Below are 14538 nucleotides of genomic sequence, written 5' to 3'. Positions count from 1 at the left end.
AAATCAACCATAAATGAATAAAAAATGAATAACACCTAAGTTTTCTATCTAAATAGAATGTACAATCTAAGGCTCCATGGAATAATACCCTTTTAGTGAAAAAATAAGTGATTTGAGATGAGTAGTAGAGTAATAAATGGAAAAAAAGTAATAAAAAACAATTAGATATATATTGACTCTAAAAAGGATATCAAGATCAAGAGGTTTAAGAAGTAAACGCATCACTAATTTGAGCTGGTTGGTAATTGACGGACCGATCGAGAAGGGTAAGGGAGGATAATGAACACTAGAGATAGGCGAATGAGTCATGTGCTCTTCCCAATTGAACTCTCCATTCACCTTATCGAGTGGCTCTAGAAAATCATGTTAGATTTGGTACTTATAATGAGTAAAATGACTTAATAAAATATACCAAAGATGAGCATACATGAAACACTTAGCAATATAACAAAATACACGATCATATAATTAAAAATTTCATGATTTTTATCAGCATGGTCGAGTGGAGGGTGGATTAAACAATAGCAGAAATAAAAAAGATGTCATTGACACCATAAGCTACTCTATCCTTGTAAAATATTAATTCTATGAAATAATAATGCAATACAAAATATTACTCAGTGAATAAATAGAAGTCTGTTCTGCAAGAATACTAAATACAACAAATTGAAGAATCATATCCAGATATTAACTTCGAAAATTTAAAAAGAATATCTTATTCTAAAAGAAACAAATCAATCAATGTTTCCTTCTTGCCCAATAAATAAGTTTTCATAGATCAATTGGCTAAATACAATTATCAGTAGTAGAGTGCATAGTTAATGAAAAATTTAAACTTATTTATTACCATGTTTTAATGTAATCTATATATTCTAGTTGTCTAGAGTAGAGGATTGAACTCAATAGGTATTGTTACCTAGTCAGGTTGAAAAAGATCCAAAACATTGCGGCACAAGCAATGCCGTAACTGATTACCACAATTTCCGAGTTAAGTGTCTGTTCAAGAATGGATAGTTATATGATAAATTAAAAAAAAAGCAATTAGTAAATATAAAAAAAACATTAACTTACGTGAATCATAAATTGCACTAACACTGAAAGGATAAATAATCCTATCGAAATGGGCTCGTAGATTCTCCAGTAATCTGCCTTAGCAAACATTTCAATCATGCACAAGGCAAGGCCTGCTAATCATGCACATTTTTGACAAGTTGGTTTCGTAACCCTTCGTGATTGTGAATCTTGGTAGATATCACTTGCATCTCTAGGGCCAGCTGCTTCAGAACCTTGTTGTCTCTGCTGGCAACATTCTCCCTTGTTATCAGCTTTGGTTGCTGAAGTACTCTTCTGAACAGTAAGGAACTCTCACACGCCATTGGAAGGTACGCTATCAGACTGAGATCATGAAGAAACTGATGTAGAGAGGAAAAAAGGATCTTTGTTATTGATTAATGTGGATGAACGAGAAAGAGGAGGGAGAGGAAGTCGTGGCGAGCAATAAGATATAGGGATGCAAGGAAGCAGAAGGAAAGGATTTATATCTTAATCAATATAAAGATAATGTTGTTATTTTTTTAAAGAAAATCTTATCCAAAAATCTATTGAAGATTGAATTGATTGATAATTTCTATTCATTATTAATAAAAATAAGACACTATTCAACAATATCATATATTTCATAAATCCTATTAAATAAAAATAATAAAAAATAGCTAATATTAAAAAAATCTAAATAAATTAAATATATATAGCTAAATAACATTTGGATAAATACTAAATTTCAAATATTAATTTAAAATTATATATATATATTTTTAAAAAATAAATAGATTGGCTTCTTGTCATAAATATTAATGAGGATATAAGAGCAACCACAATGGATTTATGTTATAACACTCACCACCTCATCAAAAAAATATAGGGTCCACTATCACATACTCGTTATAACAACATATCTCTTTCACCCACATTTCTTAATACTCATTATTTATGGGTTCCACAGTTCATTCAATCATCTTAAAATTATATTATATTAAATAAATAAATTTTAAAATATTAAAATTATTATTATTATTTTTAATAATAACAGTTAACTAGTTATTACAATTTTTTAATTTAATTTAAATTAAATAAAAAATTAAATTATAAATAAATAAAATAATATAAAATACAAACCTAAATCGTTGGAAAAAGTATGGAAAAAATAAATTATTACCATTTAAAAAATACTAATATTACTAAAAATACACTCATTATTTATTATTTACCTATTTTATTTGATTTTTAAGTTTAAAATTTATATTTTTTTAATAAAAAAAATAAAAAAATACACTTACCAGGGTGCCCTACCCCATACCACATTAACACGTTCAAAGTCATGAACGTGTTAATATAAAAGGATATTATAATACCTCTTCATATTGATTTTAACATCAATGGGGGTATTAGAACAGAACATCCTATTAACTAGCAATGCGGATGCTCTAAAGAGAGAAAAATAAAAGTGGTCCTTAATTGTTAGAATTACCTAAATATACTAGTAATTAATTAAAATATTTTACCTGGAAATGAAAATTAAATTGGCTGAAAATACTCCATTGCAGAAATAAATATGGTATCAATTTGTAAAATATAATTAAGGTTATTAAATGAAAATGAGTAGCTCAATTTATATAAACTTTGTTTTTCACATGAATCCTTTCTTGGAGAAGTATTTTTGTTATTTTTTTACCTCTCGATAATTTAGATGACATGTTAAATTTAAATATTTTAGATGATCAAATTCTAAGAACTATTAATTTATAATTTTCCAATCTCTTTATATATAATCAATTTAAATTTACGATATCAAGATTATTTTATTTAAAATAGTTTCGTGTTTACTGTTTAAAGTAAATATTAAATATTAAATATTTTTCATATGAAAATTTCTATTATATTTGTAAAAATATTTTTTTGTAAATTTTATAGTTAATTAATTAATAATCATAGTATTTCCTAATGTAAAAATTTATTTTATTAATATGATCAAATCTTTTAACTTTTTATATACACAATTCCTCATGTATCTATCTATAGCAGAGTCAAGGTCAAGAAATAATTATTCTCTAATCAATATATGATAATAAATAATCATGGACTACGGCGGTCAAAAGTCATATTTGTTCCCTTCCTCTCCGCTTCTCCTTTATATTTCTCCTTTGATAGAGCTACGGCGGTTGACATCGACTGCACATGAAGGTGGCGGCAACACGTCGTCGCAGAAAGGTGTTAATGGGCTCAAGACAACAAGGTCAAGCCGGACGACAGCAATGGTAGGATGCGCGAACACGTGCAGGGAGTTGCAACATCAAGGATTGCAACCAAGTCGCAACTGATGGCCGAGGCAACGACAGAGACACTGGTGTCTGTTGGGAAAAGGGAGAGGAGCAGCGCTGGTGATATGATGTTAATTCGTTATAATATCTATTATCTCATCATCAAAAAGTATGGGACTCATTGTCACATACTCATTATAATAATATATCTTTTTCATTCACATCCTTTTAACATTAACACTCATTATTTATAAACTCCACCATCCACTTATTCATCCCTTTTATTAATTTTTTAAATAATATTAAAATTTTATAATTTAAAAAAGAAAAGAAAATATTAAGAAATTAAGAGAGAGTCTTGTGAGTGGACATTATAATATCCACTCACAATAAAAAGGGGGTGTTAAATGAATATTATAAATACTCTTAGTGGGGGAAAGGGAAAGCAACGTCGATGTCGACTGCTAGTATTGACGGAGAAGTAGCGCTAGCGATTGCGCGTACAAGAACTGTTATAGTTAGTACTGCGGCTGGCAAAGGTGTCCAGTAGCGTTGTCGTCGCACTACACCGCGTCGTCAGGTGGCGATGAAGGTGAATTGGTGTGGATTTAATCAAAACTTAGTTTTAGAATTTATAACTTAAGTTAATCAACTTCCACTTTAAATAAATATTTCCAAACACTTTCCTTCTACTTGATTTATATTCTTAAAATACCTAAAAATTATGAAAAATCTAATAAATCATATATACAATTTTATATTTATTTCTTTATTTATGATTAATTATTTTATTAAATAAATTCAATAAAGTCAATTTTAGTAGTTTTAATTTTCTACTATGTCCAATATTAAATTAAAATATGATTTCAATCTCATATATATATATATATATATATATATATATATATAATTGAAACTCTGCACACCTGTTCAGTGAGTGATACCGGGCGACGTAGAGTGATTCTAGACGCCAAAATCACTCCTGGATGCCCCGAATGGTTGAAATCAGCTCTGGGTGCTCAAGAGTGGTCTGGGCGTCCGGAATCAATCTGAGTCACCCATGCGTCGCTCACAGAACAGGTGTGCAGGGTGTCAATTTCCTCTCTCTATATAACATTCTTTCCCATTAATAAAAAAAAAAATTCGATCTTCAAATATCATATTTAAGTTGTGACACTAAAGTATCCTTATTGATAACACTAGTCAATATGTTACTATACTAATTTCTTCTAGTATCTTCAAAAGTTTCTAACATTTAGGGAGCAAGGATCCCTTAAAAAGTACATGATGATATACTATTAAGGCAGGAAATCATTATTCTGTGAGTTATAAGCCCACCGTGTTTCCTGTACTTTCTAATTGTTATCAACCTAATTATTATTCTCAAAAATTTATTGGATGTAAATGATCATCCAACTGCCTTCAATTTCCATCATGTATGCTCGAAGTAAGTCCTTTAATGTCTGAATGACACACCCCATCTGTTAGTTTGTCTAAGAGTGAAATGTTGTACTAAAAAGAAGTTTGGTACATAAGGAACATTGGAAACTTTGCCAAGTGATCTAAAGAGTCAGTCTAGCGGGTCAGTAGAAATGGACAAACTTGGTTAATCAATTAACGATCATCCAAATCGAATCATGCACCCTCCGAAGTCCGTCATACTATGTTTCTCCTTTTTCCACTTAGGTACAAAATCTTATAAAGTAGGTTTGCTAGTCTCTGACACTCTCTGTGGGTTATTGTCCCACCTTACTTTGATATTGGTGTTCGTTGATGTGGATGAATTCCACTAGATGTAGGTGATTTTTCCAGCTACCTCCGAAGGCATCCCGCATGCTCTAAGCAAGTCTTTAGTGTCTGAATGGTCCTCTTGGTTTGCTTGTTACCAACGAATCCAAAAGTCAGTCTCACAGATCGGTAGGAAATGGCCAGACTTGGTTAATCGATTAACGATCACCGTATTGAGTCCTACCCTTTCAGTGTTTTGGGTAACCCAACCACAAAGTCTATAAGGAGGTGTTTCAATTTCCATTCTAGGTATAATATCTTCTTATATAGTCATGCTGGTCTCTGATGCTCTTTAGGGCTTAATTGGAACTCTATGATTATGATGTGCCACTCTATTATTTTGTCTTCCCTTGTTAACACACTAAGGGTATTGATACATACGAGTATCTCCCAAACGACCCATGAATCATGATCGATATGTTTCTCAGTAGGTCTTCTTAGTGCTAGAAACAAATAAATGAGTATATAATAGACATGTATATGGAAACAACTACACCATCTAACAAAATTGGAGGGAGTCTAACCTACTATATCTTAATTCCCACGATATTCAACTTGTCTAATAATAAACTATATCAAGTAGTGAGCAAAAAAGATAAGATAATTATTAGAAGTATACTATACTTTCCTATAGCTTAGAGATGTCTTTCGACTTGTCTTACATCCCAAACTAAAAAAAATTGTAAATTGAAATGAGATGGAAATCCCAAAAATATAAAACCCAACATTCGAACTCGAACCTGGCTTTGATACCAATAAATTGTCATGCTCCAAAAATATACTTGTCTAATAAATCAGACGATGCCCCCTAGTGATAATATAGAAATAATTGATACCGAACAAATTCATGCCAATACAACACCAATTCGATATAAAATCAACAAGATACAAATGTCAATACGTGTATGTATGCATGTATATGGGAACATACTAAACTAAACAAGATAACTGTTATCACAAAAACTCCATGATTTGATGAGGGAATCAAGCCATACACAAAGTCAATGGAAAAAAAAACATACATCAAACAACTCAAATAGAAATTCAAACTCGAGTGGTACCGGTAATCAAGACCTCTGAGCGACACGACACATCATCTACCTGCTAACCTAGAAATAATAGGAAAGGCAAGGGGTACTAAGTATAAAATACTCAGTGAGTATAGACAGATAGTGCATGAACTATATAGTGTAAGGAGATCAAAAGGAAGCAGTCTCAGGTAATAATACTTACTACAAAAGTAAAAGCACAAACATAAAATCATCTACTAATTAACCCATAAACAACAACGTAACCCTTCACTATCTTACTCCACCAAGTATAACCAATAAATCAGGAGTACATACAGTACATCCAGAAACCATCTGCATAAATTTAATACATAATAAGCATATAACAAAGATATAACAATTCCTCACTGCACGCAACAATATACTACCACGAATGAATCTCGTGGACAGTCAAGGTATCTACTATCTGAGGGTGACAATATATGCTACAACCATCTGGTCTAGTGGGCAGATAAGATGAGATAGCTATCTAGCTTCTCAGCTACTGACTGCATGTGACAATACATACTAGCATTATCTGATTCAGTGGGCAGTCAGTGCACATAAATGTCACTGTCTGTGGGTGACAACACACGCCACAACTACCTGGTCTAGTTGGCAACAAGGACGTACGTGTAGCTATCTAACTACGGACTGCAGGCGACAACATTCTACCGATGGTCCAATGAGAAGTTAAGATATGCAAGCATACAAACCAATAATGACAAGTAAGCAGTAATAATCACAACTAAAAGTAAACTCTGCTAACTACACCATAGTCTAATGATATCGTATGTATATACACAATCAAGAATGAAGAATAATGAAACTGCATAGTTATCAAATAAACTCAATGTAAGGACAAGAAATAAAGTATCAACCTCAGGAATCAATCTAGAGTAGAGTTAAGGTAAGCAAATAACTATCATCTAATCAATATATAATAATAAATAATTATGTACTAAGATCAATAAAACTAAAGAGGTTAAAGCAGAAATTACCAACCTCAATTGTAGAATATCATTTCTATCTTCACTCTCAAATATGCTCCCTTCCTCTCCGCTTCTCCTTTTTGTTTCTCCTTCGACAGAGCTACGACGATCGACATCAATTACACATGAAGGTGGTAGCTACACGTTGTCGTAAAAAGGTGTTAATGGGCTCGAGACAGCGAGGTCAAGCCAGACGACAACAGCGGTAGGACGACGCGCGAGCGCGCGTAAGGAGTTGTAGCATCAGAGGTCACAACTAATGGTCGAGGCAGCGATGTAGACGCTGGTGTTTGTTGGTAAATGACAGAGGAGCAGCACTGACGATATACTCTTAGTGGAGGAATGGGAAAGCGATGTCTACTTCGGCTTGCTAGTGTCAACGGAGAAGTGATGTCGGCGGTTGGGCTCACAGGAGCTACTATGGAAAGGATAACGACCGATGAAGGTGTGCAGCAGCATAAGGAATCTACTTGTTTCTTTTGCAAGAAGAAATGTCATATGAAGAAAGACTGCCTCAAGTACGCTAACTGGCGTGTAAAGAAAGGTAAACTTCTCAACTTTATTAGTTCGGAAGTCAATCTAGCTATTGTACCCACTGACACTTGGTGGATAGATACCGGTGCTACTACTCACATAAGTGTCACTATGTAGGGTTGTCTCAGGAGCCGACTTCTGCTTGATGGTGAAAGATACATCTATACAGGAAATGGAAAGAAGGCTAAAGTCGAGTTGATTGGTGTTTTTAGGCTTTATTTAGGAACCAATGTCTTTCTGGATTTAAAAAATACATTTATCGTACCGTCTTTTCGATAAAATTTAATTTCAATTTCTTGTTTGGACAAATCAGGTTATTCTTGTTCATTCAGAAATAGAATTTTCAGTATTTTCTTTAATTCAGTGTTGGTTGGCAATGATTTCTTGGTTGATAAGCTTTATAAATTGAACACCTTTACTCTTACAGTTGACAACGTGATAATGCATAGTATAGGTACAAAACGTAAATTGACTAATGAGAATTCTTCCATGTTATGACATAGGCGTTTAGGACATATATCCAAACAACGCCTAGAAAGGTTAGTGTCACATGGAATTCTCGATTCCCTTGATATGTCAGACTTTGATATCTGCATAGAGTGTATCAAGGGGAAGACCGCTAACAAAAGGAATAAAGGGGCTAGCCGTTGTAGTGATGTTTTGGAGCTAATACATACGGATATTTGTGGGCCATTCCCTAAGGCATCTTGGAATGGACACACATATGTTATTAGCTTCATAGATGACTATTCCAAATTTAGCTATTTGTACCTTATTCATGAGAAATCGCAATCTTTGGACATGTTAAAAATTTTCAAAGCCGAAGTTGAACTTCAACTAGATAAGAAAATTAAAGCTGTCCGATCCGACCGTGGAGGTGAATATTACGGTCGATATGATGGATTAGGTGAACAACGTCTAAGACCTTTTGCGAATTACCTTGCTAAGTGTGGAATTGTGCCTCAATATACCATGCCTGGTACACCCAGTCAGAATGGTGTAGCTGAGCGTCGCAATCGAACCCTAAAAGACATGGTAAGAAGTATGATGACTTTCACTTCTCTACCAGAGTCCTTGTGGGGTGAAACACTCAAGACTGCAGTTTACCTACTCAATAGAGAACCTAGTAAAGCAGTAACTAAAATCTCATTCGAGATGTGGACGGGTAAGAAGCCTAACATTAAACACTTATACGTTTGGGGTTGTCCAATTGAAGCTAGGCCTTACAAGCCTAATAAAAGGAAATTGGACTCAAGAATGGTTAGCTGTAATTTTGTAGGATACTCTGAAAAGTCAAGAGGATATAAATTTTATGATTCCTCTAATAAATCCTTCTTCGAAACGGGAAATGTCAAGTTCATTGAGGACAGTGGGAGCGATAAAATCAGAGAAATATCTTTTAAGGAATGCGATGGCAATCCTTCTGTGGTTACTGTTGGTGCAACCTTAGGTCAAGGTTGACCTGGTTGACCTGACTCGAGTTGACCTGACTCGAGTTGTGTTTTGATGTTTGACGATGTTTGACGAGAAGAGAGTTGTATTCTTGATGTTTGACAAGAATAGGTGTTTGGGAGATTGTAAGTGCAACCTTAGGTCAAGGTTGACCTGGTTGACCTGATTCGGGAAAAGTCCAAGCAGGTAGCTTGGCACGCGGAAAGTCCAAACAGGGAGTTTGGCACGGGGAAAAGTCCTGGTGAGTGAAGCCAGGCAGTCGGAGAAGTCCTGGTGAGTGAAGCCAGACAGTCGGGAAATCCTGGTGAGTGAAGCCAGGTGAAAATCCTAGTGAGTGAAGCTAGGTGAAAGGGAAAACCCTGGTGAGTGAAGCCAGGAAAAAGTCCTAGTGAGTGAAGCTAGGCAGTTTGGAAGTCCTGGTGAGTTAAGCCGGGCAAGGGAAAATCCAAATGGATCAAGGGTGATCGGACATCTGGTGTTAGGAAGTCCAAGTAGATCAAGGGAGTGATCAGATACTTGGCACGAAGAGGAAAGTCCAAGTGGGTCAAAGGGATTGACCGGACACTTGGTGGGGAGTCTTAGCAGGTCAAGGGAGTGACCGGATGCTAAGCATGATGTACCAATAGGTCAAGGTTGACCGGATATTGGTTTGGAAGGTTTGGGACTTGGTTTGGGCAAAACCAAGCTCGATCGATCCGCGATCGATCTGCGGATGTGTCTCGATCGGTCCGGTGACCGATCGGGCGTGCAATTAAGGCTGAAATTTCTGAGTCAGCAGGGGACCGATCGGCACAGGGCCTGATCGGTCGCAAGACCGATCAGTATTCCTGATCGGTCCGCCGACCGATCCGGTGACGATCTTGAGGAGTGCGAGGAACCGCACTCAATAAGCCTCGATCGGTCGGCCGCCAATCAGGCCATACCCGATTGGTCCCCACGACCGATCGAGCACGATCGAGCTAGCGGAGTTCGAGAAAGCGCCGATCGATCCGTGGACCGATCAGGACATCTCGATCGGTCTGTGGACCGATCAGGCACTAGCCGTTGCGACGCAACGACTATATTCCTTCGTGTTTTCTTCGCAGGTATAAAAGAAGCTACAGGGCTTCGTTGCTGCTACTGCTTCCTCCTTAGAACTTCTGTTCTTGTGCTCTAGAGCTTCTGCTCTTACCTGCTATCAGAGCTTTGCTGAGCTCCTCGCAGCTGAAGCTTCGCGTGAGCTTCTCGGCTGGATTCTCGTCAGCTGCTGCTGGTGTGAAGCTGCTGCTTCATCACTCCAGTCAACAAGAAAGGCAAGCAAGTGTTTCATATTGTCTTTTGCTTTCTTGTATCTGTTGTACTCCTATCTTGCTTGTGCAAGAAACATTGTGGCGAGGTTTCTCCACCCAGAAGGAGTATATTGTATTAGCCGGTTCTCCGGGGACTCATCCACCGACGGATTGGTAGGCTTCGTCCACCTTACGGACACGCCAAGGAGTAGGAGTTCATCTCCGAACCTCGTTACATCCATCGAGTTTGAGAAAGAAACGACGATTTGGGGTCGGCTATTCACACCCCCTCTCTAGCCTCCGTACGAAGGATCCTAACAGTTACTACTAGTACGATCAGTAGCGGTATGGTTACCATACCGCACATTATAGGTATCACACATCCAGTAAGCATAGTGAACCAAGATATTCCCATGACATCTCCAATGCAATTGGAGGAACCTGCCACTGAAATTGAAGTATTGCCTCATATTGATGAGCAAGTACCTCAACCACCTCAAATACAAGTGCCTTTAAGGTGATCCACAAGGAAACGGAGAAGCACGAATTCTCATGATTATGTTTATCTCCAAGAGCATGACTTTGACATAGGGTTGGAAGGTGATCCTACATCTTTCCAAGAAGTCAAACAATGCTCTGATCCTGAAAGGTGGATTAACGCCATGCAAGAAGAGTTGAAGTCTATGGCGGGCAATGACGTTTGGGAATTTGTCAAGTTGCCTGAAGGAAAGAAGCCCGTTGGTTGTAAATAGATATTTAAAATAAAGCGGGATTCAAGGGGTAATGTCGAAAAGTATAAGGCTCGTCTTGTTGCCAAGAGATTCACTCAGAAAGAAGACATTGATTATAAGGAGACTTTTTCACCTGTGTCGACGAAAGACTCCCTTAGGGTAATCATGACACTTGTAGCTCATTATGATTTGGAACTACATCAAATGGATATAAAGACTGCATTCCTCAATGGAAACATAGAGGAGTCTATATATATGGTGCAACCAGAGAACTTTGAGTCTAACGACTCAAAACACCTAGTATGTAGATTAAAGAAATCCATTTATGGTTTAAAACAGGCATTCCGTCAGTGGTACCGGAAATTTGATCAAGTGGTTTCCTCATTTGGATTTAAAGAGAGCCCTGTTGATCAGTGCATATATGTCAAGTTCAGTGGGAGTAAGTATGTTATACTTGTTTTGTATGTGGACGATATATTACTTGCGAGAAATAATAAGGGTATGCTGCATCAAACCAAGTCATTTCTATCTGGTAATTTTGAAATAAAAGATCTTGGTGAAGCATCCTTTGTTTTAGGCATATAGATATATCGTGATCGTTCAAGAGGTATTCTTGGACTTTCACAACAGACCTATATTGAAAAGGTGCTTATAATACAGAACTGTACATCCAGTGACACACCTGTGTCAAGAGGTGACAAGTTCAGCTTGCAGCAGTGTCCACGACTTGAACTTGAAATAAAGGAGATGGAGCAATTCCTATATGCGTCAGCAGTGGGAAGTCTCATGTATGAATAAGTTTGTACTCGACCAGATATAATATTTATAGTGGGAATGTTAGGCAGATTTGTTAGTAACCCAGGATCGTCACACTGGAAAGCGGTAAAGAGAGTGATGCAGTATTTGCAAAGAACCAAAGGACATATGCTCACGTATCGGAGATCAGATCATCTGGAGGTGATTGGATATTCAGACTCTGATTTTCCTGGATGCTTGGATAGCAGAAAATCTACTTTGAGATATATCTTCATGCTTGCTGGAGGGGCTGTTAGAGTGTATACTAAAAGTCTAGCTTTTGTATAAATATTTATTTAGAAATAAAGAATCACAGTGATCAATATCTACATTTATTTGTTAAATGTAATTTGTTCAATTAATTTATATAGTAGACAACATGGTGTGTGATGTCACACAAAAAGATCATGTTGTCGGTTCTTTATAAATTATAAACAGTTGCTCGCGACTAAGATGGAAAGGAACAAACCGTTGAAGTAGTCGTAGTGTAATTAAGTATTAGTTTATCTTAACTAATAAATTACACTGATACACTCCAAGTGTATTGAGTAGGACCATTTTAGGTAAGTTCTTTTTGTACTGACTTTATAAAAGAACTAGACCTTAGCTATTATGGAAGTGTGTGCTCTTAATCCTAATATAATACCAAACACATATATTTAGTATTTATTTCTTTGACATATCAATGGGTGAGATTTAACTCGATAAGTCAATAAGTCCGATAAGTTGGGAAATAATATTACTTATAGTGTATGTTGTTGATTATAAAAGGAAACTGTGTCCTAGTAATCTAGGTGGAGAATGGCCCCAAGAGGAGCTCATAAGGATTGTCATGTTAAACCCTGCAGGTGGACTTAGTCCAACATGACGATGAGGTTGAATGGTACTACTCTTGGACTAAGATATTAATTAAGTGAGTTGTCAGTAACTCATTTAATTAGTGGACATTCATTATCTTAAACACAGGGAGACTAACACCCTCATGATAAGAAGGAGCCCATAATGTAATTTGGGATTGGTGCAGTAGTGCGATAATAACTCTCTAGTGGAATGAGTTATTATCGATGAACTTGAGTTGTGTGTTCGGGGCGAACACGGGATACTCAAGCTCTTCGGAAGGCCAAAACCAATTTCTCCTCTAGGTCCCTATCGTAGCCTCATTAAAGCCTCAAGTCCATCTAAATATAAGCCCATCTTGGTGTCTAAGAAGGGGGCCGGCTCAATGCTTGGTGACCAAGCAAGGGCCGGCCACATTATCCTCTTAAGGGGTCGACCCCTTTCTTGGTGCCCAAGCAAGAGGGGGCCGACCACATTAATTCAAATAAGGAGGGGTGTTTTGAATTTTTAAAATCTTCTCTTTGTAGAAAACTACAAGTTTTAAAAGAGATATTTAAAATTTAAAACTTTTCTGATTTGAATTAGGTCACATATTTTAAAAGAAAATTTAAAAGTTTTAAAACTTTCTTTTTTTAACCATCCTCATGGTTTTAGAAAAAGGAAGAGAAGTTTTAAAATTTAAATATTTGTAAACATGTTAAAAAAAGAAATTTTTAGAAGAGAAGTTTTAAATTTTAAAACATGGTTTTAAATTTTAAAATTTTCCTTTTTAACATCCACTTTAGGAAATTAAAAGAGAGCTTGTAAAATTTTATAAGAGTTTATATAATTTTTACAAAAGATATCTTTTCTTTCCTTATAGGGGTCGACCACCCTTGCATGGTGCCCAAGCAAGGGGCTAGCCAATAGGATTAAATCATCATCCAATCAATGATTTGATGATTGATTCAATCAAGAGGAAAGAAAAGGAAAAATAAAAAGGGAAAAGGAAAAACTAGAGAAGATTTTAATTTTTTGTAAAAAGTTTTTCTTTATTTGCCTTGAGCAAATAATATAAAAGAAGGGGAGGAGAGGCCTCATGAGGACGCTATTCTTTTCTCTCTTCTCTCTAGTTTTCTCCTAAGGGTCGGTCCTTGCTTCTCTTCATGCTAGGGCCGGCCACCTCTTGTGGTTCTTCATTGTGGCCGGATACAAGAAAAGGAGAAGAAGAGGAGAAGTAGGGAAGATAACAACTCTTATTCTCTTGTGGAGTTCTTCATTGTGGCCGGCTCTCTCCCTATCCCTTTTCCCTTGCTCTCTTTGGTTTCTAAATTGGTGGTGGTGGCCGAATACTAGAGGAGGAAGAAGAAAGCTCTTTGGGTGGTGTTCATCTTGGAGGATCGTCGCCCACACGACGTCCAAGGCGAGGCGAGGAATACGATAGAAGATCTCGAGGTTATTAGCATACAAAGAGAATATATAACTAGTATTTTTCTTCCGCATCATGCTAGTTATTTTTTTTGTAAGTATTCCAAACACAAGAGGCATTAGATCTAGTTTTTCGAATTAGTTATTTGAGTTTGTGTTTTCTTCATTTTTTGAATTTGTGATTCGATTGTTCTTTTTGGTTAACCTAGAGTTATTTAAGGAAATTAAATATTAGCTTTCCTTAAAAGACTTTGTGTAAGCGGTGGTGGTTACTCCCATATCCAAGAAGGTCATGTGCCTAAACATGTAGTCCTGGAAGCTAATTTTGGAAATTAATATTTAATGAAATTAATAACATAGGTGAATTT

This window comes from Zingiber officinale, chromosome 3B, assembly GCF_018446385.1.
Source record: "Zingiber officinale cultivar Zhangliang chromosome 3B, Zo_v1.1, whole genome shotgun sequence".
In the NCBI taxonomy this organism is placed as follows: domain Eukaryota; kingdom Viridiplantae; phylum Streptophyta; class Magnoliopsida; order Zingiberales; family Zingiberaceae; genus Zingiber; species Zingiber officinale.
Note: the sequence above shows the minus strand (reverse complement) of the source record.